This window comes from Lactuca saligna, chromosome 9 (genome assembly GCF_052625555.1).
Source record: "Lactuca saligna cultivar CGN05327 chromosome 9, ASM5262555v1, whole genome shotgun sequence".
NCBI classification, from domain to species: domain Eukaryota; kingdom Viridiplantae; phylum Streptophyta; class Magnoliopsida; order Asterales; family Asteraceae; genus Lactuca; species Lactuca saligna.
In genome coordinates this window covers 51,676,005-51,700,846 of record NC_136425.1, presented here as the reverse complement: position 1 = coordinate 51,700,846, position 24,842 = coordinate 51,676,005, and positions in this window count along the sequence as shown.

The following is a 24,842-nucleotide window of genomic DNA, read 5'->3' as shown; positions in this document are numbered from 1 at the left end:
CGGCTTTCAAGGAGATCATGAGCCTCCTTTATCTTCCTTTCATTAGCTTCAACCTCCCTAGCAATCCGAGCATTTGTATCAAGCTACTTCTCCCTGGCTTGTTTCTTCAGAATGTCAGCAATAGTTTCTTTATCTTCACTTCCATCACTGTCATTAAGAACCTGTTTGCCTTTGTCTTGAGCACCCGAACCTGATGCAGGAACAGTTGTTGGTTCGGTTGCTTTAGGTGGAACTGATGAAGAAACTGGAAGTGGTTGAGATTGAGCTTTGGAAATAGGAGGAGGTTGAGATTGAGTTGTGCCCTTTGAAGTCTTTTCTCCCCCTTGTTTCGGATGGTCCACTTGCTCATGAAGCCCCTCAATTCGGGTAAGCAAGGCAATGGTAGGAGCAAGCTTCTCAGCAAGAGTTCGCCTCACTGAGTAGTTGAGAATCGGATCATAGGCTTCAATGATATTAGAGAGGGCTCCGTGGACATCTGAAACACAACTTTTGATCACGACTTTCTCCAACCGAAAAGTGTCGACCTCCTTCTCTGCTTAGGAAAGTTGATGACTTGTAAGTTGGAGCTCAGATGTCTTTCGGGCAAGCTCATCCCTTGAAGAATATTCCGTTGCAAGGGTTTGTTGGAACTGGAGCAGATGATCTTCAACGGATGTCTAAAAAGATTGATTGTCTTCTTTGAGGGTTTGACGAAGATTGGAGAAATGTTGTTTTTCTGTTTCGAGGGAAGTGACCAGCTTCTCCACAACCGAACTAACCTTTGTGGCATTACTTTCGGCTTCCCCTATAAAGACTCCAGAAAGATGTTAGCATCTTGAAATAGTTTTTCGACTTTTTCGGTCGCCACAGCACAAGCCTTTATGGATTTGTCGATGACAGCAGTAGCGGAGTTGATTGAGGCTTCGTGTGCTTTGATGAAAGTATCCACCATCCCCTTAATGACAGCTTCCGAGATATGGGACGTTGAGGAAGAGGAAGAAGCTAAGAGATTATCAATCTTCTCGTGGAGTTCCTTGATGTGCTTTTTGGTGACAGGAGCATCATCATCATCATCACTTTGAACCTGGTAAGGGCTATAGTAAATGGAATCGAAGGTCATATCTTCCCCTCCTAGAAATGTCTCAGTTTCGGCTGAGTGAGTGGGAGATAAGGGTGATGTGGATGGTTCAGTTGTAGGAGTAGGTTCGGGTGCTGAAGTTGGTTCGGGTGTAGGTATATGTTCGGGTGCTGAAGTACGATCCCCCATATCAGATACGTTGGTTCGAACTCCAGTAGTTGTTGTTTTGGTGGCTTCAGAGAAAATGGGTGGTGGTATAGGAATAGAAGTGGGTGGAATGTGAGTAGAGGTAGTTATGGGGGGAATAGAAATAGATGAGGTTATGATGGGAATGGAAACAGATATAGTGATAGGTGGAGAAGAGATAGGTTTGGTTGTAACAGGTACCTTATGTATAGGAGAACGGGGAGGAGAGTCGCCTCGAATTGACTCTTTAGATTCTGAACCTTCATTGTCTGAATTGCTCGAGGAAGAAGCAAGAACAAGGTTACGCTTAGGTTGTGTTTTCTTCTTCTTCGGTGGAGGTGATTGGGTTGCTTTTGTCAACTTTTGCTTCTTAGGAGTAGGGCCTTTTGCTCCTTTTGCAGCTTTCTTGATTTTCCCCTTCTCTAGTTTCTTGCCCCTGGTGGCAGGTTTGTCTGCTTCATTAATAGACTGAAGCATCTCGGGTGTCAACTCTCTTGGACCCGAAGGAGGAAACTCCTTGTAGGTTTTGAAGATTTTGCTCTCCTTGGATACACCAACATACATGGACTCTGGAATTGAGCCAACAAAAATGAATTTGGATGGATCAGTTACAATAATCTTGGTGGTATGAAACACACCAATCGAGGAAAGAGGAGAGTTGGCCACAGTAGGGATATGATATTTGTCCATAGCTCATTTGGTGACGATCGTCCAAAACCTGGCATAAGAGATTTCAGTGTGCCTAGAGGTAGAGCCGAGGCTTTGAATCAACTGTTGCCACAAGACCGAGCCGTAATCAAGGTTGATCCCATTGTACAGACCATAAAGGATGGTCATGAATAATCGTCTGGCCCCGTCAGAACCTGCACTCCGCTCAGATAAACCCTTGAATAGGATCGTGAAAAAGCCGTTCCATTGAGGAGGAAGGCATAACTTCTTGAATTTTGTCACCATCGTAAGGATTTCTATGTAACCCATGTTGTAAAACATGGAGAAGAGTTGACCCACAGAGATTGAATCAGGGTTAACCCTCGATTCGTCAAGTTCAAACCCTAGAAGCCAACAAAATCGCTGCTTGGAGATAGAGGATTTGTTGTCAAGAATGTCGAAGTAAATACGATCAACAGATTTGTCGTAGTGAGCGGTGGAGAAAACTTGCGAGAGACATTCCATACGTACGATTTCAACCTTGGAGAGTGCGAGAATTAGTGGAGAGTATTTGAGACACTCCACTATAGGATACATAAATGCATCATAGGAGATTGGGTTGAGATTGATGACCAGGCTTTACTGAGGTCTGATTGGAAGAATGGTAGATTGAGAAGAGGTTTCATGGACTGAGGAGGAATCCGCCATTGGTGAACGCTTCAAAGAAGAAGATGAATAGTGGGAGAAAAACCGTAGTTTGCTTTGTGGGTTGCGATGAGGAGGGAAAACATTATGGGTTGAACCCTTTATATCGGTTATGGAGGAGAGAGAAAAATTCGCCCCCAAATCTTCTCGGAACTCAGAACGGCGCTTGATGTGATTGAAAATTGATAGTTAGTGTCCCTGATGATTACGCATGAGAGAGAATATTGTTTCCTTTTAGCACGCGTGCCCGTCAAATCACTGTTGAAGCCGTTAATCTTCCGGCTGAGTCAGCATCTTATCTTTTAAATGAGTTGTCATCAGTAAAGAGAAGCAAGGACTTATAAAAACCACAACGTTTCCTTGTTGAGTACATTATTAATAACCAAAGCTTCATAAAGGAAAGTAGCTGGTAGAGAACCGAACCAGATTTTTGGAAAATCAAAGATTTTTGTGCATAGAGTGTCAAAGATAAAGAAATAAAGCTATATCTACGTGGGAATTTGTGATGTCAATATAGACATGAAACAATGGATCCCGGGCACGAATCTCTTCCTTCAAAGTTAAGAGAAACCTTAAAGTGTCTGTGTGGTTTCCCGTTGAATTACGATCAAGCACTAGTTAAGAAGTGTTGAAAGGCATCTTTTGATGAGGCTTAGAAGGGTGGCTTTCGCTTCGGTTCAGAATTCCGGATCTTGACATAAGACCGAAACCAAACGAAGTACCTGTGAGACCGATGTGATCTGTTGAACAAGTAGGTTTGGAATATATTTAATGACTTGCTGGAAATTTGTTTGGCATGAAACCCCCCAAAAAAAAAATTAAAACTGGATTTTAGAGGAAGAAATGTTATGGTATCTAACAATTTCATAAGAATCACACAAAAAGAAAATTTGAGAATTTCATGGTACAACCAATTGGGTGGATTCGTTAATTCATGGGTGAAAGCTAGAGCAATTTTAATTGTTCACCGTCAATGCATTGTGGGTATTGAATTGTGGGTTTCACTTAGCACGTAGTGACACGAAGCTAAGATCATAAACACAGAGATTGTATAACCGTAAACCTCAGTGGTTATATTTGAGAGTCTCAAGGGTTACATAAATGAACTGAAATATAATGGAGAAATAATGTTTGAGGTGTTGTAAAGAAACCAAAGTACCTCCGCTATAAAAGAGTGACCAAGCAGAAAACTCTTAACTCATATGAGAAAAGAGTAAGGTAGCTCATGATTAGAATAAATTTAACAGCCTAATTGGGAAGACAAGGTTTGTCTATACCCAGTCATTAAGGCTTTATTCAGAATCAAATGAGGCTTCGGACAACATACAACAACATGCTTCTAGGGACACTTAGCTAGTATAAAGTGTGAGAATGATACCTGCCCCATCAATATTCTAGAAACCGCTAATGTGAACAGAAGTGAAGACAGAAGAGAGAAAATATTTTTGGAGTTTTGATATGTTAGAAAAGAGAGGAACAAAACAAAAGTGTACAACCAAAAAAAACATCACCTTTTTTAGATAAGCGAAAACAAGTTTAGTGAGACCGAACCCGAAATAGACCGAGCGTTCGGTTCATTTCGGTTCCCGTGTGAACCACGCCCGAAATAGACTGAGCGTTAGGTTCATTTCGCTTTCAACTTTTAGTTTTGAGAAGGTGTTTTTGGTACTGAGTCCGATTCTATCATATCTAGGCCTTGTAGAATTTTATTGAAACTTGCTTCAGGAGGGCTTTGGTGAAGATGTCAGCCAGTTGATCAGTGGTTCGTACAAAGTGAATTTCGACGTTTCCATCTTCCACATGATCCTTAATAAAGTGATACCTTAGTGCTATATGCTTGGTCTTGGAGTGTTGTACTGGGTTATGACAGATCCTAATTGCACTTTCTGAGTCACAGTATAGTGGGATCTTTTTCATATTGAGTCCATAATCCTGGGGTTGGCTTTGGATCCAAATCACTTGTGATGTGCAGGAGGCGGCTGCAATGTACTCTGCTTCGGCTGTAGATAAAGAAACACATGTTTGTTTCTTCGATTGCCAGCTAACTAACTTTTCGTCTAGGAATTGGCAGCCTCCTGTGGTGCTTTTTCGATCTAGACCGCATCTGCCTAAGTCTGCATTTGAGTAGGCTTGAACAAAGAAGCCTGAGTTTGAGGGATACCAGAGACCGAGAGAGGAGGTTCGCTTCAAATACCAGAAGATATTCTTCACTGTCAGCATGTGTGGTTCACGAGGATTTGCTTGAAACTTGGCACAATAGCATACTGAAAACATTATATCAGGCCTGCTAGCTGTGAGGTATATTAGGGAACCAATCATTTGGCGATATAGCGTGATGTCGATTGCCGGTTTTTCCAAAGATGGTGTGAGCTTGGTGCCGAACGCCATAGGGACTTTGACCTTTGAGTCTCCCATCATGCTGAATTTTGCAAGGAGAGTCTTTGTGTATGCTTCCTGGTTGATAAAGATGCCTTCGGGTCCCTGTCTAATATTTAAACCAAGGAAAAAGTTAATCGGACCCATTGAGCTCATTTCAAATTTAGTCTCCATCAACTTCCTGAATTCAGCTATTAGGCTGGGATTCGTGGAGCTGAAGATGATATCGTCGACATAGATTTGAACAATCATAAGGTGGTTACCCTCTTTTTTACGAAAGAAGGTTGGGTCAACCGAACCTTGTTTAAATTTAGACATCTTTAAAAACTTAGTTAAAGTTTCATACCATGCCCTAGGAGCTTGTTTCAGACCATAAACTACCTTATCCAAGATGTAACAGTGATCTGGATGCTTTTCATTTACAAAACCAAGAGGTTGCTCCACGTAGACGGTTTCTTCAAGTTCGCCATTCGGAAAGGCACACTTCATATCCATCTGGTAGACCTCAAAGTTCTTGTGTGCGTCATAGGCAAGAAATATTCAAACTGATTCCAGTCTTGCAACTGGAGCGAATGTCTCTTCGTAATCGATTCCTTCTTCTTGGCAATATCCTTTCACCACTAGCCGAGCCTTATTTCGGATCACATTTCCCTCCTTGTCCAGTTTGTTTCTGAATACCCATTTGAGACCGACAACTGAGGCATCTTTCAGTGTTAGAATAAGTCTCCATACCTTATTTCTTTCGAACTCACTGAGTTCGTCTTGCATTGCCTGAACCCAATCAGAATGATCGAGAGCATTATTGACGGTCTTCGGCTCTATTTTGGAGATGAATAAATTAAACATGCAGAATTCTACTTTGGAGAATAGAGCAGTTTGCTTCGCTTTTAGTTGTGATCTAGTTAGAACCTTTTCTGATGCATCACCCACTATTTGAGATACTGGGTGATCTCTGGTCCATTTGATGAGAGGAGGATAATTTGGATCATAAGAGGGATCCAACTCAGCATTTACTTCTTCTTCCAAATCTGATTGTAAATCATCATCATAAAGCTTATCGGAATTCTCCCCCTCGACAGATGATGAAACATGTGGATGTGAACCAAAGAATCCTTCTTCTATTTGGCTTGCAGGCTGTTCCGGACCTTCGGGTGTTGTAGGAATTTTTGTTTCTTCTGGACTTTCGGTTGCTACAGGACTTTTTGTTTCTTCTGGACTTCCGGTTGCTATAGGACTTTCGGATGTAACCGGGCTTTGGGGTCGTGCCGGACTTTCGGGTGTTACCGGGCTTTCGAGTCTTTCCAGACATTCGGGTCTGTCAAAGATTGGATTCTCCCCCTGGATTTGTGAGTCACCTTGATCTGAAGAGACTTGATTCTCCCCCTCGACTGAAGTATTGCTTCGAGGAGGTTCGTTTCTAACCGGTTCTTCTTCTGTCATTCGTTTGGCTGTATCTTCAACAATCTTCTTAAGGTGATCTAGTTTGTTGTCTGCAGCTCCAGCTTCAGAATGAATTGCCTTCTCAGGTTCATCGAATAAATCCATGAACTGGTCAAAAAGATTGGCGATTGATGCTGTGACCTGACCGGTTTGAGAGAAAATCTCTCCAATTGTCCCTTCGGTAGACTTCAATTTCTTGACATAATTGTCATCAAACGTCACGTAATAGGTTTCTTCAATACATTTAGAACGCTTATTCAAAACCATGTACACCTTTGAAGTAAGAGAGTATCCCAGAAAGATGCCTTCATCAGCTTTGACATTGAATTTGTTGCGATGCTCTTTGGAGTTGAAGATGAAGCACCTTGAGCCGAACACATGGAAGAACTTGACATTTAGTTTCCTGTTGTTAAGAATCTCATAGGGGGTGAGAGAGAAACGCTTATTGAGATAAGACTTGTTTTGAGTGTAGCAAGCTGCAGCAATAGCATCCGCCCAGAAATATAGAGGAAGAGAGGCAAAACTCAGCATGGTTCGGGCTGCCTCACACAGGGATCGGTTTCGCCTTTCGACAATTCCGTTCTGTTGAGGAGTATAGGGGGATGAGAAATTGTGACTCGTGCCTTTTTCTGCTAAGAAATGTTTTAATTCTTTGTTCTTGAATTCTAGTCCATTGTCGCTCCTGATGTTTCGAACGACTTTTCTTAGTTTGACTTCAACCTTCTTGATAAAGATCTTCAGCTTGGGAGTTGCCTCGGATTTGAGTTTTAGAAAAAACACCCAAGTAAACCTTGAGAAGTCATCATCAATAACAAGGATGTATTTGTTACCGCCAATGCTTTCAATTGATGATGGACCACATAAGTCGATGTGAAGCAACTCAAGTGGTTCAACAACTTTTGTATTTATGATTGTTGGGTGACTTTGGCGACTTTGTTTCCCCATTTCACAAGCAGCACATAAATGTTCTCGATCGAACTTGAGCAGTGGAAGACCCCGAACATGATCACCGATGACTAGCTTGTTGATGTCTTTGAAGTTGAGGTGCGAGAGCCTTCGGTGCCACAACCAACTTTCGTTTGAATGAGCTTTAGACAATAGATATATGGCTGGTTTTCCTTTGATTGGTTGAGATTCAAAGGGAACATTTCACCTTTTCGTTCTGACTTGAGAATCACTTTGTTGGTCCTCTTCTCTATTATTTCTGAACCTTCGTCATCGAATGAAACTTTGAGGCCTGTTCCTCCCACTAGTTGAGACACACTGATGAGCTTATGGTGCAATCCCTCTACATAAGCCACCTTCCTGATTGTAAAATCCCCATTGGTTATCATCCCATAACCCTTGATCGTTCCATAGGAGTTGTTACCAAACTTGACGTTACCACCGTTTTGAAGGGACCGAAACTCCCTTAGTTCTTCCTTTCTTCCTGTCATGTGACGCGAGCGGCCACTGTCTATGTACCGTTCTTCGTCGAACTGATCGTCACTTATAACCTGCAAAAATTAAGCAAATTTAGGAACCAAAAGTTTCTTGGGTCCTTGTGAGCCTTTCACAGAAACAGGAATAGCAAGAGAAGCATCAACAAGATAAGTTCGTTTTATTAAGGTTGTTTTATCTTTCCTCTTAATAGTAAACACTTTGATTTTATTAGGGTTAGTTTCAAGTGTTTTGGGTTCAGGAGTTTGCACTTTAGCTTGCTTTCTGTCTTCATTTGCTGAGGAAATCTTGCTTTTTCCTTTCAAATCCTTCGTCGATTGAGAGCTTCGTGTAGGACACGAATTAGGCTTAGAAGAGGAATGAGAACGAGAAAAATTAGAGGAATAGAATTTAGAATGAGAATCTTTCCTGACTTCAGGTTTGAAATGATCCTTTTGGTTTTGCTCATTTGATGGACCGAAGCTGAACCTTCGGTTGCTATTTGTTGATGGGCCGAAACTGCCTTGTCGGTTGTTGTGAGTTTCTGGACCGAAACTGGATTTTTGGTTGCTATTGCTATCAGGACTGAACCTATTCATTCGGTCTTGTTCTTTCTGTTGCTCGAAAGTCTTCTTTCGGTTCTTTTGATCCAATCGACCGAAGCTTCTTTTATCTTTATTCTCTTCTCCTTTTGGCTTGGAGTTTCTATCAAAGTGAGAGTAGTGAGGATTTTGGGAGCGCCAAAATTGCTTTCGCTCTGAGAGATTTTTCTTGTATCTCAGATTCCTCTGGTGCTTTTGATTGTTCACCTGTTTCGGTTGTTTGTGAATATTTGCCTTCTGTTTCGGCTTCTGAACAACAGGTTCACTTTTCTTGAAAGAGGTTTCGCTTGTTGAGGAGACGTATTCTTCTGGAACCTCTTTTGTTCCACTGGTACTGGGTACGTCATAGTTGGTAGGTTTATTAAGTGGTTCTGCCATGTATCTACCTTTGGCCTTCCATGATGTTCGCTCCGACAAACCAACTGTTTCATCTGCATTGTCTATCGGTGCAGACCATAAATACTCATCACAACCATCTGCATTATCTTCATTCACCAGCGCAGTAAGTTCGGCCGTCTGATGTTCGGTTACTCCTGTGACCTTATAAACTTGATTGGGAGTTGTTCTTACCTTTTGGTAAACAACGACTTTTTCTTTAAGAACTGGGGACTTACTTTTGGATAAACGAGCGAATTCCATAGAATTTTCAGAAATCAAAATTTTGTGGTTTTCAAGTTCGCTCTTAATAAATTCTAAACAGTCAACCTCACCCTCTACAAAGATTTCACTTATGTCATCGTCCTCATTAAGTTCAGATGCATTTTCAACATCAATTTTATTTTCTGAACTTAATTTGGTACTCAATGAGTCAAATTTTTGTATGGTTTCGGCTCTGATTTTCAACTTGTCATTTTCATCCAAAAGGTCTTTGAGCATGTTCTTATAGTCTTTGGACTTAATAAATGATTCAATTTGTCCAGACCAAACATATAAGTGGGACTTACATCATCTGAAGATACAACACTTTCATAGTTGTATGCTTCGGCATCAATTTCATCCTCCTTTAGCTCAAGAAAGGGCAAAATCATGCGATGTATTTTCTAGCCTATTTCACAATTCAAATGCAGTTTTGTAATGTTAGTATAAAGTATTTTTGCAATCAAACAAAAAACGTTTCTCTGTTTTAACAATTTAAGATTGTCTCTCTGCAAACAGATATTTTCATCCCTAGACCTAACCAGCTCCAACTCCTTCTGCTCAATCCACATTCTTCGCTCCTCACTCTTGGATGACACCCTTTTCATTTGGTCAGTTAGATTAGAATTCGTGACACGCGTTTGAGTTGAACAACTATCTAGATTTGAAATTCTTGAATTCAAGTTATTTAATTCTTTTTCATACGATGTTTGTAGGATTTTAAACGAAACAAAAATGGATTGTAACTTCTTGATCAGTTCATCCAGTTCATTGATCTGCATACTGAGAGGCTTCGCTGTAAAGCACACATCCTCTCGCTCCTTAGTCACTTCGTTTCCACCATCAGTATTATATCCCCTCATCTGGGATACATCTGTCACCATCAAGCATCTTCCACTAGCATCATCACTCTTTGCCACATAAGCCTTTCTATGAGTAGGCTTTCTCACTTCATCATCTTCTGAGTCGGTCGACCATACCTGTACGCCACCAAACTCATCATCTGCCGAACCCTGCACAATTAAAGCATTCATGGAGGGATTAGTAGCAACTTTCTTCCTTTTAATCTCCTCCAGTATTTTCAAGAGACTCGCTTCTTCATCCTTCTCATCATCCTTCTCTGCCATTTTCTTCAACACACAATCTTTTGCGTAGTGATTTTTCCCTCCACAGTAAAAACAACTGACACCAGAATCAGCTTCACCCTTCGCTTCTTTCTTTGGTTCTTCAACATTCGGCTCCTCTTTTGCTTTCTCAGAGTTGTAGCTTCCTTGCCAATTTCGGTTCTTGTTGGTAGGAAACTTCTTCTTGATGAACCTCCTGGGATTTGACAGCATCATAGCGTAGTCTTCAGATGTCAGATCGTAGTCTCCCAGATTCAGATCTTCTTCTTCTTCTTCTTCTGCTGCGCTCTTACCTTTTGACAGAAGAGCCAAGGACCCAAAGTTTGAGACCATGCTTTTCTCTTGTAACACAGTCTTTTCCTAGGATTTCAGAATCCCCACGAGTTTCGCCAAAGAATATGACTTAAACTGATCATGTGCTTTAACTGTCGACACAACCGCCCTCCATTCGGGTCTTAAGCCATTTAAGAAAGTGACCTTCTGTTCGATGAGCTTTCTTCTATATCATGTTTGATCATCTTACTAAGAAGATGATTGAAACGATCGAACGTTTGTGTAACAGCTTCCTCTGGCTTCTGCTTGAGCTCTCCAAATTCTGAGAGAAGTAGGGTCTGAATCAATTGCTCCAGATCTTCATCTGTGGAATACAGTTCTCGCAGCCGATCCCAGATTTCCTTTGTTGTACTACATGAACTTACCAATCGAAACGTGTTAGATTGAAGGGCGAATCGAATTAGTCTCAATGCTTTAATGTTGCATTGGAACTTTTCCTTTTCATCCTGAGCGACGTCCTTCACATCTTTTAAGAGATCATTGTACTCCTTCTGAGTTCTAATGATTCTTGAAGTGATTGAATGAGCGAATGGGCCAACTGTGATTGCTTCCCATATCAGATACCCATTATTTTCCGATCCAATAACGTAATCTTCAAAATGGTGTGTCCACACTTCATAGTCTTGAACGTAGAGGATTGGGATCTTGGTTGTTGATCCGATGTTGTTAGAGATGTTGATGGGATTGTATTGAGAATCACCCATGCTTGATCGTTTAACCTATTATAAGATCAGACTTTGTAATACGTAATATAAGGCAAGATTAATAATTAATGAGATAGTCAATTAAGGAGTGACGGCTCAATAAATATTAATGAATGCGGAATGAACCCTAATCACTTCTTTGACAGAAGAGATGTGTATGAATTACACAGCCTCCTGCTCTGATACCAATTGATGAGATGAAAATACTCTTTGATCGATTAGATCTTACACAAGTTTATCAGAATCACGCAAACAAAATTACAAACAAAAGAATGAACCAACAATGAGCTGAATGATTCAATAGATTCACGCCTTAGCAGAGCTTGACAAAGAACTTCCGTTGTAGAGGCTTCTAGGGTTACAATCGATAGTAATAAAAACGTTATGAATAATCGACTAAAACAGCTACGTACCAAGATGCATGCAAGCATCTATAAATACAAAAACCCTAAATATTAAATCACGGATTGACAAGCCCTATCCGGATACAAAACTGGGCTAAGAAACGAGCCCAAGACGCAACACATATTGAAACCCAACACACCTTTATGCCATGGGAACCCTTAATGGTTCCAGATCTGAAGTCTATATCCCAAAATTGTGGTTGCATCCAAGAATGGCTCCAAAATGGCTTCCAAAAACCCTAAATTACTCCAAAAGCGTATGTAATAAAAGGAGAAGCAAGGTTTGGACTTTTTACCTCCAATAAACAGGAAATGAAGCAAAACCTTTGGATCTTGTAACAACCTAATTTTCAAGGTAAAATTTTTATTTTAGAATAAGCAAACATGATGTCATACATTAAGAAATCCAGTTATAATTGTTTTCAAAAGATAAGTCAAATACAACTTTTATTCCAAACATCAGAGTGTTCCAAATAGTTTGTGAGAGAATGCACGCTGCGTCATCACACATTGCCCTTGGAATTTGAAGTACCTGAAACCATAAACAAACATGTAAGCACGAAGCTTAGTGAGTTCCCCAGAGCATACCTCACATACAAACCACATAACATGCTAGCTATAAAAGCTACCTCTACCACATACACATATCAATCAGCTATAAAGCTACCTCTACCACATAACACATATCAATTAGCTAATATGCTACATCTACCACATAACACATATTAATTAGATATAAAGCTATCTCTACCATTACCCACAAGGCTATCTCTAACCTTATCCATACATTCTATCTCTACCATTAGCCATACAAACTATCTTTACCATTAGCCATGCTAGCTATCTCTACCATTAGCCATACAGGTTATCTCTACCATTAGTTGTAAAAGCTATCTCTACCACATATCAATGCATAACAATTCCACACACCTCTACATAATAACTATACAAGCTATCATAAAATGGGCCGACCTTGGTGCCTTAGACCCATTGGTATGGTGAGAAGACTCGCCTCGAATGCAGAAGCTTCCTGAAGAAATCCTTAGTTGTTGCCATGACCACTTCCTGACCATCAATACCAAAACAATATACCCAGTTAGAAACTGGGGCCCATGCCATAATCCTTAATCCATGCATGGGGTAAAATGACCATTTTACCCTTGGCCCAGTATGATCCAAAACTAAGGCCCAATCCTCAAAATAAAACCCAACACTAGGTAGGCTTTCCAAGCCCACTAGCGGTCCACCAATGGACCAACTTGCTTAATTGGGCCCAATCCTTTTAATGGGTCTTACCCTAAGCCCAAACATATTCCTGGCCCAAAACATATGACTCCTGATGGCCCACTGAAGCCTAAAGACCCAAAGTCCATTGTTTGGCCCAACCCGAGGCCCAAAACATCACAAGCCCAAAACTGATGAGTATGTGGGGCGTACTCTTATGTACGCTAAGCGTACTGACTAGAAGTGGTGTACGTGGCATGTACTTGCATGTATGCCCAACGTACTCCTCTATTAAGCTACTTTTCCGTTAAGTGCTTAATACTCAGGATTTCCAGCATCAAACTTTAGATCTAGGTCCACTTAGATGTCTTAAGGCATAAAGTTGGCAACAGTATGCCTTTGCATGCTCCATATGCTCTCAACAACCCATTAAGACCTTCCCATGGGTCTTGATCCATGCACGAGGTTAGAATACTCATCAACATTGCATTTTTATGAAGTAGATAGACCAAAGGACCTCATATCTACTCTCCCTAAGATCTGGAGTTGCTCAACTCCCAAGAGATAGTCCAAAAGCTCATAAAAACACCAAACAAACCCTAATCTAGATCTCAAGCTATAAGATAACAAGGTAGAAACTTTATACCTTCTGAGACTTGCAGATGAGCTAGAGAACCTGGATCAAAACTTGAAAGCTTACACTCTCACTAATAGGGTTAGGGTTTCGAAGAGGGGTTTAAGGATAAGAAAGAGGATGAACCTAGAGGGTGTAATGTTCTTTATATAGTGTCACACCCTAAAATTTAGGGTTTAGTGACTCTGGGCGTACTCCTAGTACATTGGGCGTATGTCTCCAATCACCCACGACCATTTTCTCCATCTACGTTGGGCGTACTCTCGATCTGGCCACCTTGCATGCATGGGATCATCTTGTCACTAATTTCCATTAGGGGCTAAAATCGACAATAAATACTAAGTGTCATAGCTCCGTTACTCCAAGTCTGTGTCCTACGAACTTTATATCTACGCAAAGGTAGCGGGAAGCCCTACGCTCCCCTTGACACCTCCAAGCCTAAAACCTTTCGGATAAATCTCGGGACCCATAAAAGACCGAATTGCCCCTACCCTTTTGGTTTCCGAGGCCCCAACCGAGTAATTTCAAATAGGGCGTTACAAATCTCCTTTCTCCTTCTGAAATCCCAAGCTCCTTCTTCTTCTCTTCAACATTCTATCTTGCACAAAATGGCACAAAGAGCTCAAAATCACTCAAAACGGCTAGGGTTTCGTGGGGATGGTCTGGGGGTGTTGGAGGCTCCAAAGGGAACCACTTAATGTTTAAATAGGGTGAAAACCCTAAATATTAGGGTTTTGTCCAGACAACTCCTTTGTCGAGTCGGTTGCCATACTCATCGAGTAGGTCACTTAAAATCCGCACGAAAAGTCGACTCTACTCAACGAGTTGGGTCTTCAACTCGCCGAGTCCCATGGTAAAATACAATAATACTTGGAATTAAATACGTACCAGGAACCGGGTGTTACACCTTCGACTCCTCAGGGTAGAAGCTCATCGCATATGCAGACTCAATGTCTGCAATCCATCATCTCGCAATAATAGGGTCCTTCACCCTGCTGAAGTCTGGTGCTTTGTATCCCCTGAAATCCTTAAAGGATAACGTGCAAGTCCCTGACTGGCCAGGTGCCATGTAACTCCTGAATGCCCTTAGGAGATCCTCCATTAGCTCTATGATCCCTTCCTTGATCGACTCGAAAATCACTAGGGTCGCCTCAAGGATGCCTCTCGTAATCTCAGATGCGATGAACTCGCGCAATCCATCATCCACCGGCTCAGAGTCTGTACATAAACCTGACCCAGACCTTGAACCTCCTGCTTTGTGACATGTCACCACCATTCTGGAACAAAACACATAATCCTCAGGGTCATACATAATATCGAGAGGTCTCACACCTGCCACTCTTGGTTCCTCATAGCCCCAAAAGAGTCAAGTATAAATCCTCTACTTTTAGTAGTACGGGCCCAGACTACCTTACATATATATATCCGTATTGTCCCCTTGGTTTGCCTTGGTTTCCCAAAGTCGCTTCGAATCCATGTGTAACATCCGTACTTTCAGGTATATCATTTTGTGTTTAATTCTTTTTAATTTTATGGGGTGACTCGACGAGTTGTGTGTCAAACTCGTCGAGTAGAGTCGAGTTGTCCACGTGGCTTTAATGAATGGACTCGATGAGTCAGAGGGCCGACTCGCCGAGTAGGTGCTGGGCAGAGAAACCCTAATTTTCCGAGTTTGTGTCCTATTTAAAGGGCCTTAAACCCTCATTTCTGCCTCCCTTATCTCGAGAGAGCCCTGTGGGAAACCCTAGATCAGTTCCATCCATTTGAGAGAGAAAGAGGCTAATTTGGGTGTTCTTGTGCAACTTTGGGAGGGGATTTGGAGAGCATCTTGGCTTGGATCCAGAGATAAAAGATGCTAGCTTGGTCATTTCCTTATGAGATTTTGTTTTAGGGAACTTTTGGGGCTTTCTTCCATTTATCTTGTGTCATGGAGTGATTTGTGTAAGAATTAAGGTTAGAACCTCAGATTTGGACTATGAGTGGCCCTGTGAGTCCAGATACCCGAGCTTTATTGAGCTGGAAGCAAGCTCTTGTGCATTTATCCCTTGTTGGAGCATGTTTTGGCATGATGAGCCTTATATGCCATTAATGAACGTAAAGCTTGCTGCTTTACGTGATTTTTGAGCCTTAGGAGGGTAGGTTTGGAGTGTGGGGTTGTAGATTTCCTTAGAATCATTTGAATGACGATTGAGTTTATATGAACTCGCCGAGTCCATGAGCTAACTCGACGAGTCGGTTTGGGTTTGTCCCGGTATTCACGGCCAAGCGATAACTCATCGAGTTGGGGGTCAACTCGATGAGATGAGTGGAACCTTTACAAGACTTCTGAGTATACGAGTGGTCTCCACTTGTTGCATGAGTGCACTCGATGAGTCGGTTCAAACAAGGACTGTTGAATCGAGTTTGACTTCTGTTGACTTTAGGGTTTGGGCAAAAATGAGTAATGGATATCATGGATGGGTCAAATGGTCTTTTATCCATTTCAAAAATTAGAGAAAGAGAGTAGGAGAAAGAGTAACCTTTGGTTTACTTAGAGTTGAGAATTCGAGTATTGATTAGAGATAATTACCTTATGTGTTAGGCGGTGGGTGGTTCGAGATTCGAGTTCGAGGATAATTGCTTGCGGTTAGCAAGGTGAGTCTTCTCACTATACTTTACCTAGAGTGGTACTTATGTATGATCGGAGGGTCTTGAATGCTTACATTGAGTATTATGTTATCCTACTTTATTTTGTATGTTGTGCATTATGTCTTTGTGATTTATGGTATGCGAAGCTTTACCGACCGAACCAGAGGGTCCAACGAACCTTGGGACTGGAGGGTCTCACTGAGACACACTGACCGGAGAGTCCTACGGTGGTATAGACTCGATTGGCTCATGAGTTGTGTGTGTGGTATTTTGGGGAAGTCACAAAGCTTCGTGCTTACCATGTTATGTGTGATGTGTTTCAGGTTTTTCTCAGGATCGCGGGAAGGCACCGATTTGATTGTACACACCAGAGAAAGAGTTGTGTTTTGAAGATCCCAAATTTTAATCAAACAATTAAGGAGTTTCAATTTGTAAAATTAAATAAATGAGATTTTTGTGAAATGAGTTATGTGAATTATGCGATTTTAAATGAAAATTTTATTCGAAAAGTAGTGGTGTTACAAGTTGGTATCAGAGCCTTGGTTTGAGGGATTCAGATGCACCTTCGGGGATGTCTGGACTCAAACTGAGGATTTGAGAAAAGTTTTCAAAAGAAAAGATTTTTCTAAAAACAAGTAAGAGTCTCTAAGTGAAAAACGAGAAGGAGCAATGTGTACAATCAGCCAGAGCCCGAATGGTGATTTCCCAAAATACCAAAAATTGTTGACTTTATGAAATATTGATGAGATGTTATGAGATACCATTATGCATGCTAGAGGATAGGCTAGGTAATTCATGTTTAGGGCTAGAGATGCCTGATTTATGATGCCTTAGCCTAGGGATTGTTGATATCTGTTATGTGACCTGAGTATGTGTTGTGCTGAGTAAGAGTATCTAGCAGGAAGCATTTAGTAAGGGAGTTCTGAGTCGAGGGATAATCTAGGAGAGACACCTAGATGAGCATTTGAAGAGTCTATTGAGAAGAGTAATTAGATACCAGGAGAGGTGAGACAACCTAAGTTGAGTGATGCCTTTGAGTCATGAGTAGGGCAAGTGGATTTGTGTGCTCGAGTGGTGTGTTAGTATCTGTAGAGGTTATTCGATGCCCGAATGTTGCTTGCTTTGTGCTTTGTGAGACTCTTGATAATGGGAGTCATCTATCGAGTGAATATGACGATATGCAGGAGGTGGATGGTTGGCATTATAAGGAGTTCTTCAGCAGCTGATGATAGAGAAGTGTGAGAACCTAGGAGAACGTAGTGAGTAGTTTGAGTCATATGAGTACACTGTTGGGGAAGAGTATGCGCTGGAGGGCGAACGTGTGTAACAAGATTGATGATTGAGAAAGTTGAGCAGCTACTTACGAAATATGGGAGGATCCGTGTGGAAAGTATGGGTAGATGTGGCAGGTAGTGTGGGACCATACTACTGAAAGCAGAGGACCCATACTAGAAACAGGGAAAATTCCAGAGGTTCTAAGTAGCAGATTGAGAGGAGATAACATGGTTCGGGTACCATGATTCATAGCAGATTGAGAGGAGGTAACATGGTTTTGGTACCATGATTCGTGGTAGGTCGAGAGATGATCACATGGTTTGAGTACAATGATTTGTGCCGGTTAGTGCTTCAGATTTACCGGTTATCCAATGTGATTAAGTAGACTGAGGTCAGATGTGATAGAGTGTGGAGCCAAAGGGTCATGTCGATCGAGTATAAATGGAGCATACCGTGAGAGGGAAATCAAGTCAGTTTCTGAGAGATTTTTGGCGAGATGCTAGTTGGAGTCGCAAGACTCAGGGATGAGTAACGATGGTTCTTTATGGAGAATTATGACATGACTTGAGTAATCGACCGATAGATAAGACGTCACCTTCTGTGATTAGAGTTGTGCAATTTCTGTTTCCCGTGAGAAGCAAAAGATATATTGAGCTTCCGGTTTCTGAGCTTGGAGGTTAACCTTGTGGGGTAGTATTGGTAGTGATATTTCACCAGAGAGTTTGGGAAGTATGTTTGCGGCAATGTATCTTTATACTATGAGAGAGTTGTTAGTGGGACCAAGGTGAAAGAAAACAAGGAGTTGCCTTATTGAGGGAGGCATACTTTTAGCAACAGTTCCAGGTGATCAAGAGGAGTATATCACGGCAGTGACCCTCGTTGTCTATGTTGTGTCCCTTCTATGAGAGTGAGGTCTCTTTCTTTTCGGATGATTCTCGCAGTAGGAGGTTGGTCGAGGAATCAGAGACAAGGTATGTGATAGTGCATTATTTCCAGATTGAGAGTCATGACTGTGTTGGGACAGTCGGAGTATCCGCCGGTGTGTCGATCTGAGGCATTCAAGATGACTAGAGGTAGTCATGTTGGGAGGATTCTGAGATTTTTTCTGGATTATGGGATTTTCGGAGTTGCTTGATTTCCATCGGAAAGATAATCGAGTGTTATGCGGTACTTTCCAAGCGTAAGTGTGGCGTACCTGGTAAAACAATATGTGGAATGGATTGATGGTGCGCCAAATGGTGATGGTTGAACTTGGAGTGGAGGAGAACCGGGTATTTTATTGATAGTCTCAGAGATTTGTTCAAGATTGGTTATAGAGACCTACGGTACGGATACATGAGACCAGGGTTATTGGTGGTCGAGGCGAGGTGCAGAGTGAGATAATGCATGTTGTATGTGTTTAAGAAAGGATGAGTGTCTCCATGGCAGGTGGCTATTATTCGGAGATCTTGTGGTGGTTAGGAATTCTTCAAGGTTGTAATGGTAAATTTGAGGTGGTTGGCCGTAAGGATAGTTCCGGTGGTTGAGAATTTCTGGTTCGATGTATGGGTATGTGCCTAAGGAAGGATATGTGAATCCACAATATATAGCTGTTAGCCAAGAGAATTTATTTTTGCTAGGGAGTTTCTTCGGATTTGCAATTATTGAGTTCGAGGCGGTTAGGTCGCTGAGTTCAGGGTGAAATGGCTGGGATTTGAGGGGATAGGTATAGAATGTGATCTATACTCTAGGTGGGGCAACAGTTGATTTATCAACTAATTATATAGTCAGTGTGAGTAGTTCGTGTGGGAGGTGATCAGTAGAGGGTGAAGCATCAGATTTCATCAACGTGTTTTCAGTCATTGATGATTCCTCTGTGTTCCAACATGTGAGTTGGGAATTTTCCGAAGTTACAAGTTTTGAGATGAGAAGATCGGTTGTGAGATTCTGAGAGGGTGCATCGTGGTATCTGAGTATGATGTCGTGATTATAAGATCAATGGTTGAGGCAAGTTATCATGAGGATTCGTGATGGTGTACCAAGGTAACCGAGTATGATGTCCTAAATTTTGGAGTATTTTGAGTCTTGAGTTTGAGATGTCAAGTGGTGGATCTAGTATCTATGGTTCAAATGGAAGACCTTCGGCCTTTTTGATATCAATCATGATTATCTAAGAATGTGAATTGCAGCGAGAAAAAGTGTTTGGTCACGACGGTTTTTGTCAGGAGTGGTGATGGTTAACTTGGGTTGGTATGTGTACCTATCTATGTTGGATCGTGGAGTATTCGATAATGAACTCAGAAGGTTGATGACTCAAGGATGAGATTATAGGGTGATAAGAGAGTGAGTGGATCCGAATGGGAGTAATCACTTCGTATTATCAGGGGAAAACCATGGAGTGAGTCCATGGCGAGTGAGTGAAAGAGAGTGTTGTGATATTGCAGGGAGCCGTAGTATTCACCAGTCAGCAAGAGAGTGTTGTGATACTGCGGGGAGTCATTTACTTTTTGGGTTAGTGTGAGGGGATGTTATGATAATACGGGGAGCCATAGTATTCGCTAGTCAGAGCATGACACAGAAGAGTTTCTGGGCTTGGGTAGCCTTATTCTTTGAGTTTCGGGAACCTGGTGTTCGGACCAGGCGCGAGACTGGGGTCTCCATATTTGTTGGGAATCGTTCTATTATGAATTAAGTTGTGGATATCGCAATCGAAAGGAATTGGAAAAGTGATGCACACATGGGTTGTGGGTCATGGGTCATGAGTTGAGTGCTTCATTCAGACTAGTGGTTCCAATTATATGCTGGACCAGACTCTCGAGTTTGAATTTGGTTTTGGTGGTATATTGAGTAGGCGAATGAGATTACGAATTAAGATGGGTTTCATTTTGAGGGGTGTTATGTGTCATCTGATGTCTTAGACCTGAGTGGGTCAGTTCGCTTGTATGGAAAGGACCGCGAGACATTTTGGGGTATGCAAAGGGTAAGTTTTGGAGGTTCAACTGTGGGGATGAGAGTTCACCTGCTGCACAGTGTTAAAAGGGACATCTGAGAGGGAACTAAGGCTTATGATTGTTAGATGTCATAGGATGCTTCTGAGCAAGCATGATCATTTTATTGTGTTTGAGGGCAAGGTGTTGAGAGTTCTTGGTGCAGATGGGATTTCGATTGCAGTACAGTGGATGGGTCCCTGGTGTAATGTGACCCTTTCGCTCCTTGGAGTATGATATGGAGCACTTAGTATGTCTAAGGTGAGTGATCGGTTGCAAATTTTTGGGCTTTGACTTGTCTCTATCAGTCGCTACGAGAGAATCATATGGGGCAATGAGTTTTCATGGTCCGTTATACAAGGATCGAATGACATGGTGATAGCTGGAGAGGGCGGCCTGGTAGTGAGACAGGTCACTAGAGTTTTCAGATTCTGGTGAGACAGAAGGGGTATCGTAGCGGTAGGAGTGTATGTCTTCTTCCAGGTTTGGGAGTTCCTATTTGGTTTCAGGTGTCTATGGAGGAAGTTAGTTGTGTGGTATAAGATCATTCGGTGGTATTTTTCGGGTTGCTGGTGTCAATCTATGTGATGCGGAGAAACAATTTCGAGGGAGAAATCTAATTCAAGTGGGGGAGAATTGTAACATCCATACTTTCAGGTATATCATTGTCTATTTAATTCTTTTGAAGTTTATGGAGTGTCTCGACGAGTTGTGAGTCCAACTCGTCGGGTAGAGTCGAGTTGTCCGTGTGGCTTTAATGAATGGAATCGACGAGTCAGAGGGCCGACTCGTCAAGTAGGTGTTGGGTAGAGAAACCCTAGTTTTCTAGGTTTGTGTCCTATTTAAAGGGCCTTAAGCCCTCATTTCCGCCTCCCTTATCTCCAAAGAGCCCTGTGGGAAACCCTAGATCAGTTCCATCCATTTGAGAGAGAAAGAGGCTAATTTGGGTGTTCTTGTGCAACTTTGGGAGGGGATTTGGAGAGCATCTTGGCTTGAATCAAGAGAAGACTTTTGGATCCAGAGATTCTTCAGAGTTTTGCTTTAAGTTGGAGGTAAAAGATGCTATCTTGATCATTTCCTTATGAGATTTTGTTTTAGTGAACTTTTCGGGCTTTCATCCATTTATCTTGTGTCATGGAGTGATTTGTGTAAGGATTGAGGTTAGAACCTCAGATCTGGACTATAAGTGGCCTTGTGAGTCTAGAGACCCAAGCTTTATTCAGCTGGAAGCAAGCTCTTGTGCATTTAGCCCTTGTTGGAGCATGTATTGGTATTATGAGCCTTATATGCCATTAATGAAAGTAAAGCTTGCAACTTTATGTGCTTTTCGAGCCTTAGGATTGTAACTCTGGAGTGTGGGGTTGTAGATCTTCTTAGAATCGTCTGAATGAGGATTGAGTTTGTATGAACTCGCCGAGTCCATGAGCTGACTCGATGAGTCGGTTCGGGTCCGTCCCGGTATTCACGACCAAGCAATAACTCGTCGAGTTGGGGGTCAACTCGAGAAGCTGAGTGGAAACTTCACGAGACTTATGAGGATACGAGTGGACTCGACGAGTTGCATCAGTTCTATCACACCCCCAAACCGGAATGGCGGAAATGTTTGGGGGTAGCTGACGTCATGCATAGTATCACAACAATTGTATCATTGCAAGCATAGTAAACACACCCAGACATTAAATACATATGTGAAAAAGCTTTACATTGTTTAATACATGGTTTTGTTCTTATCAAAAGTAAAATAGAAAGGTGCGACTCTAACGCTTCGACTTCTCCGAATTCCTGGAAATATCTGTCTACTAATTCCCTGAGAATACAAGCAGTTTTGAAAATATATCAACATAAAGTTGGTGAGTTCATAAGCATTTAGTTTTGGTGGAAAAGTGTTTTTTGAATCCTTTTGAAAAGTGTTCTTCAAGAAAATCCTATATTTTCTAATGAAAAGCACGTTTGAAAAACCCATTCCTTCCATGACTTCCAGATAACAGATTACCCTAAGTCCACAAATATACATGATATATAACCAAGAATTCAACGACAGTCGGACAGATAACAGAATACCCTAAGTCCACAATCAAACAAGAACAGGAAATAAGGTGAGCTATTAGTTCTAAGTCCTTCAATCCTTACTTATATAAATATATTAGTGTAGATATGATTTGAAACAAAAATAATTTTTGAAAGTGTTGGAAAATAGTTTTTAGAACAACTAAACATGAAAATAAGTTTGATAAACGTTTAAAACAACTTTACTAGCATGGTAATTTGAAAATATAGAAAATCCTTTCGATAACAAGTTGTAAATCACATATTATTAGTACTATAGCTTGTTTGGTTCAACTTGTATTCCCCCCATAAAACGTATAAAAACATTTAAAAGGTTGATTAAGGGGTATGAACTCACCTGTAGTGAGTGATGCGACGGTAGGACCAATTTAGGAGGTTGAGTGTTAATTGTGGACTTGAGCACAAACGGATCCTATTAACCATATAATGATATATATATATATATATATATGTGTGTGTGTGTGTGTGTAATTAGTGCTTGGAATAACTATTTATTGTAGTGGGACCTCTTTAAGGACTAGTAAACACTTATTATGAAGTGTTACAAACATATAAGGTTGTATATGAGTGGTATATGACTACACAAGGGAGTGTATGGTCAAAATGTACAACAAATGTGTGTGCAGTTGCACACATGAGTGTACGGCCGTACAGTGTGTGTGCGGCCGCACACTCCTAATTTGTGCCCAAAACGTCGATTTTTGAGGTGTTCTTAAGTGTTATGGGTAAATGAAGGCGAAAATCTTCACTTTGGAGAGTTTTTAAGGTGTGTGTGCCACCATATGAAGGTGTGCGGCCGCACTCCTTCAAAGGATGAAGAATACTAAGAACACTATGAGTTTTAAGCTTAGATTCAGATGTTTTACCAGATACAAGCTGGTTGATGGGGGTGATTCACATTCTTGAGGACCTTAGAGTGTTCTTTGGACGAGATTTTTAGAGAGAGTAGTAGATTGCAGCCAAAGAAGGAAAGAATGAATGAAGGGGGTCCTCCCCTACATATAGAGGTGAGTGTGTGGCTGGAAACAGGTGTGCGGCCGCACACACCTGTGTGTGGCCGTACAATCCATGTTTTAGAGTGCTTGGCCCGATTTTGCTTGATACACACTGTGTTATCCTGTTTCTCGGTTCCTACCTTATTTGTATTACGTTTAGAACGCTCCAATAGACCCTAAACAGTGTTAAAAGCTAACAAAATGAGTCTAACTTGGATTCAATTGGTCTCTTGTACAAGAAAGAAATTTCGGGTTGTCACATCATCCCCCCATTAGAGGGAATTTCGTCCCGAAATTAGAGTTCAAACAACTAAGTTATTACACAATATCTAAGCAAAAAGATGAGGGTATTTTAGTTTTATTTGATCCTCACGCTCCCAAGTGAACTCTGGTCCTCGTTTGGCGTTCCAACGAACTTTCACAATTGGTACGTGGCTTAGTTTCGTTCGTTTGACCTCTCGGTCCATAATCTCCACAGGTTCTTCCACAAAATTGAGGCTCTCGTTGATCTTGATCTCGTCGAGTGGGATTATAAGAGTCTCGTCGGACAAGCACTTTTTCAGATTCGAGATGTGGAAGGTAGGATGAATATTACTGAGTTCGCGGGGTAGATTGAGTTTGTAAGCTACGGGGCCAATTCTAGCGATAATCTCGAAAGGCTCTATGTATCTTGGATTCAGCTTTCCAAAGCGTATCAAGCCCTTCCAGGGTGATATTTTCAAAAGGACTCAGTCTCCCACCTGGAACTCCAAGGGGCTTCTTCGTTTGTCTGCATAGCTTTTCTGTCGGTCTCTAGCGGCTTTCAATCGTTCACGAATCTGAACGATCTTCTCTGTTGTTTCTCGAATGATCTCCGGATCCGTGAGAGTGCTTTCAGGAGCTCGTCCTCTAGCTAATTGAGTGTCACCCACTTCAGCTCAACACAGAGGGGACCTACACTTTCGACCATAGAGGGCTTCGAATGGAGCAGCCTTGATGCTCGTGTGATAACTGTTGTTGTAGGAAAACTCGACAAGGGGTAAGTGGGTATCTCATGCCTTACCGATGTCAATCACACAACCTCGTAACATATCCTCCAATGTTTTTATAGTTCTCTCACTTTGTCCGTCGGTCTGCGGATGGTAGGCTGTACTCATGTCCAACCTCGTACCCAAGGAGTTTTCCAGCGACTGCCAAAATCTCGAAGTGAATCTGCTATCCCTATCGGAGATAATAGATATGGGAATACTGTGACAATCGTCAATCTTGAGTCAAGTCAAGTCATCAAGTCAAGCCGGTCAACTCTATTAAACCTTGTGTATTAGGATTTGTGTTATGTTCGTACTGTATAACTTGCTATATTAATGGGAAAACATCACTGGAGAAAAGTTTTGTGTTAAAAATTTCCTAAGCCTTAGTACTAATCAATGAATTAAACTG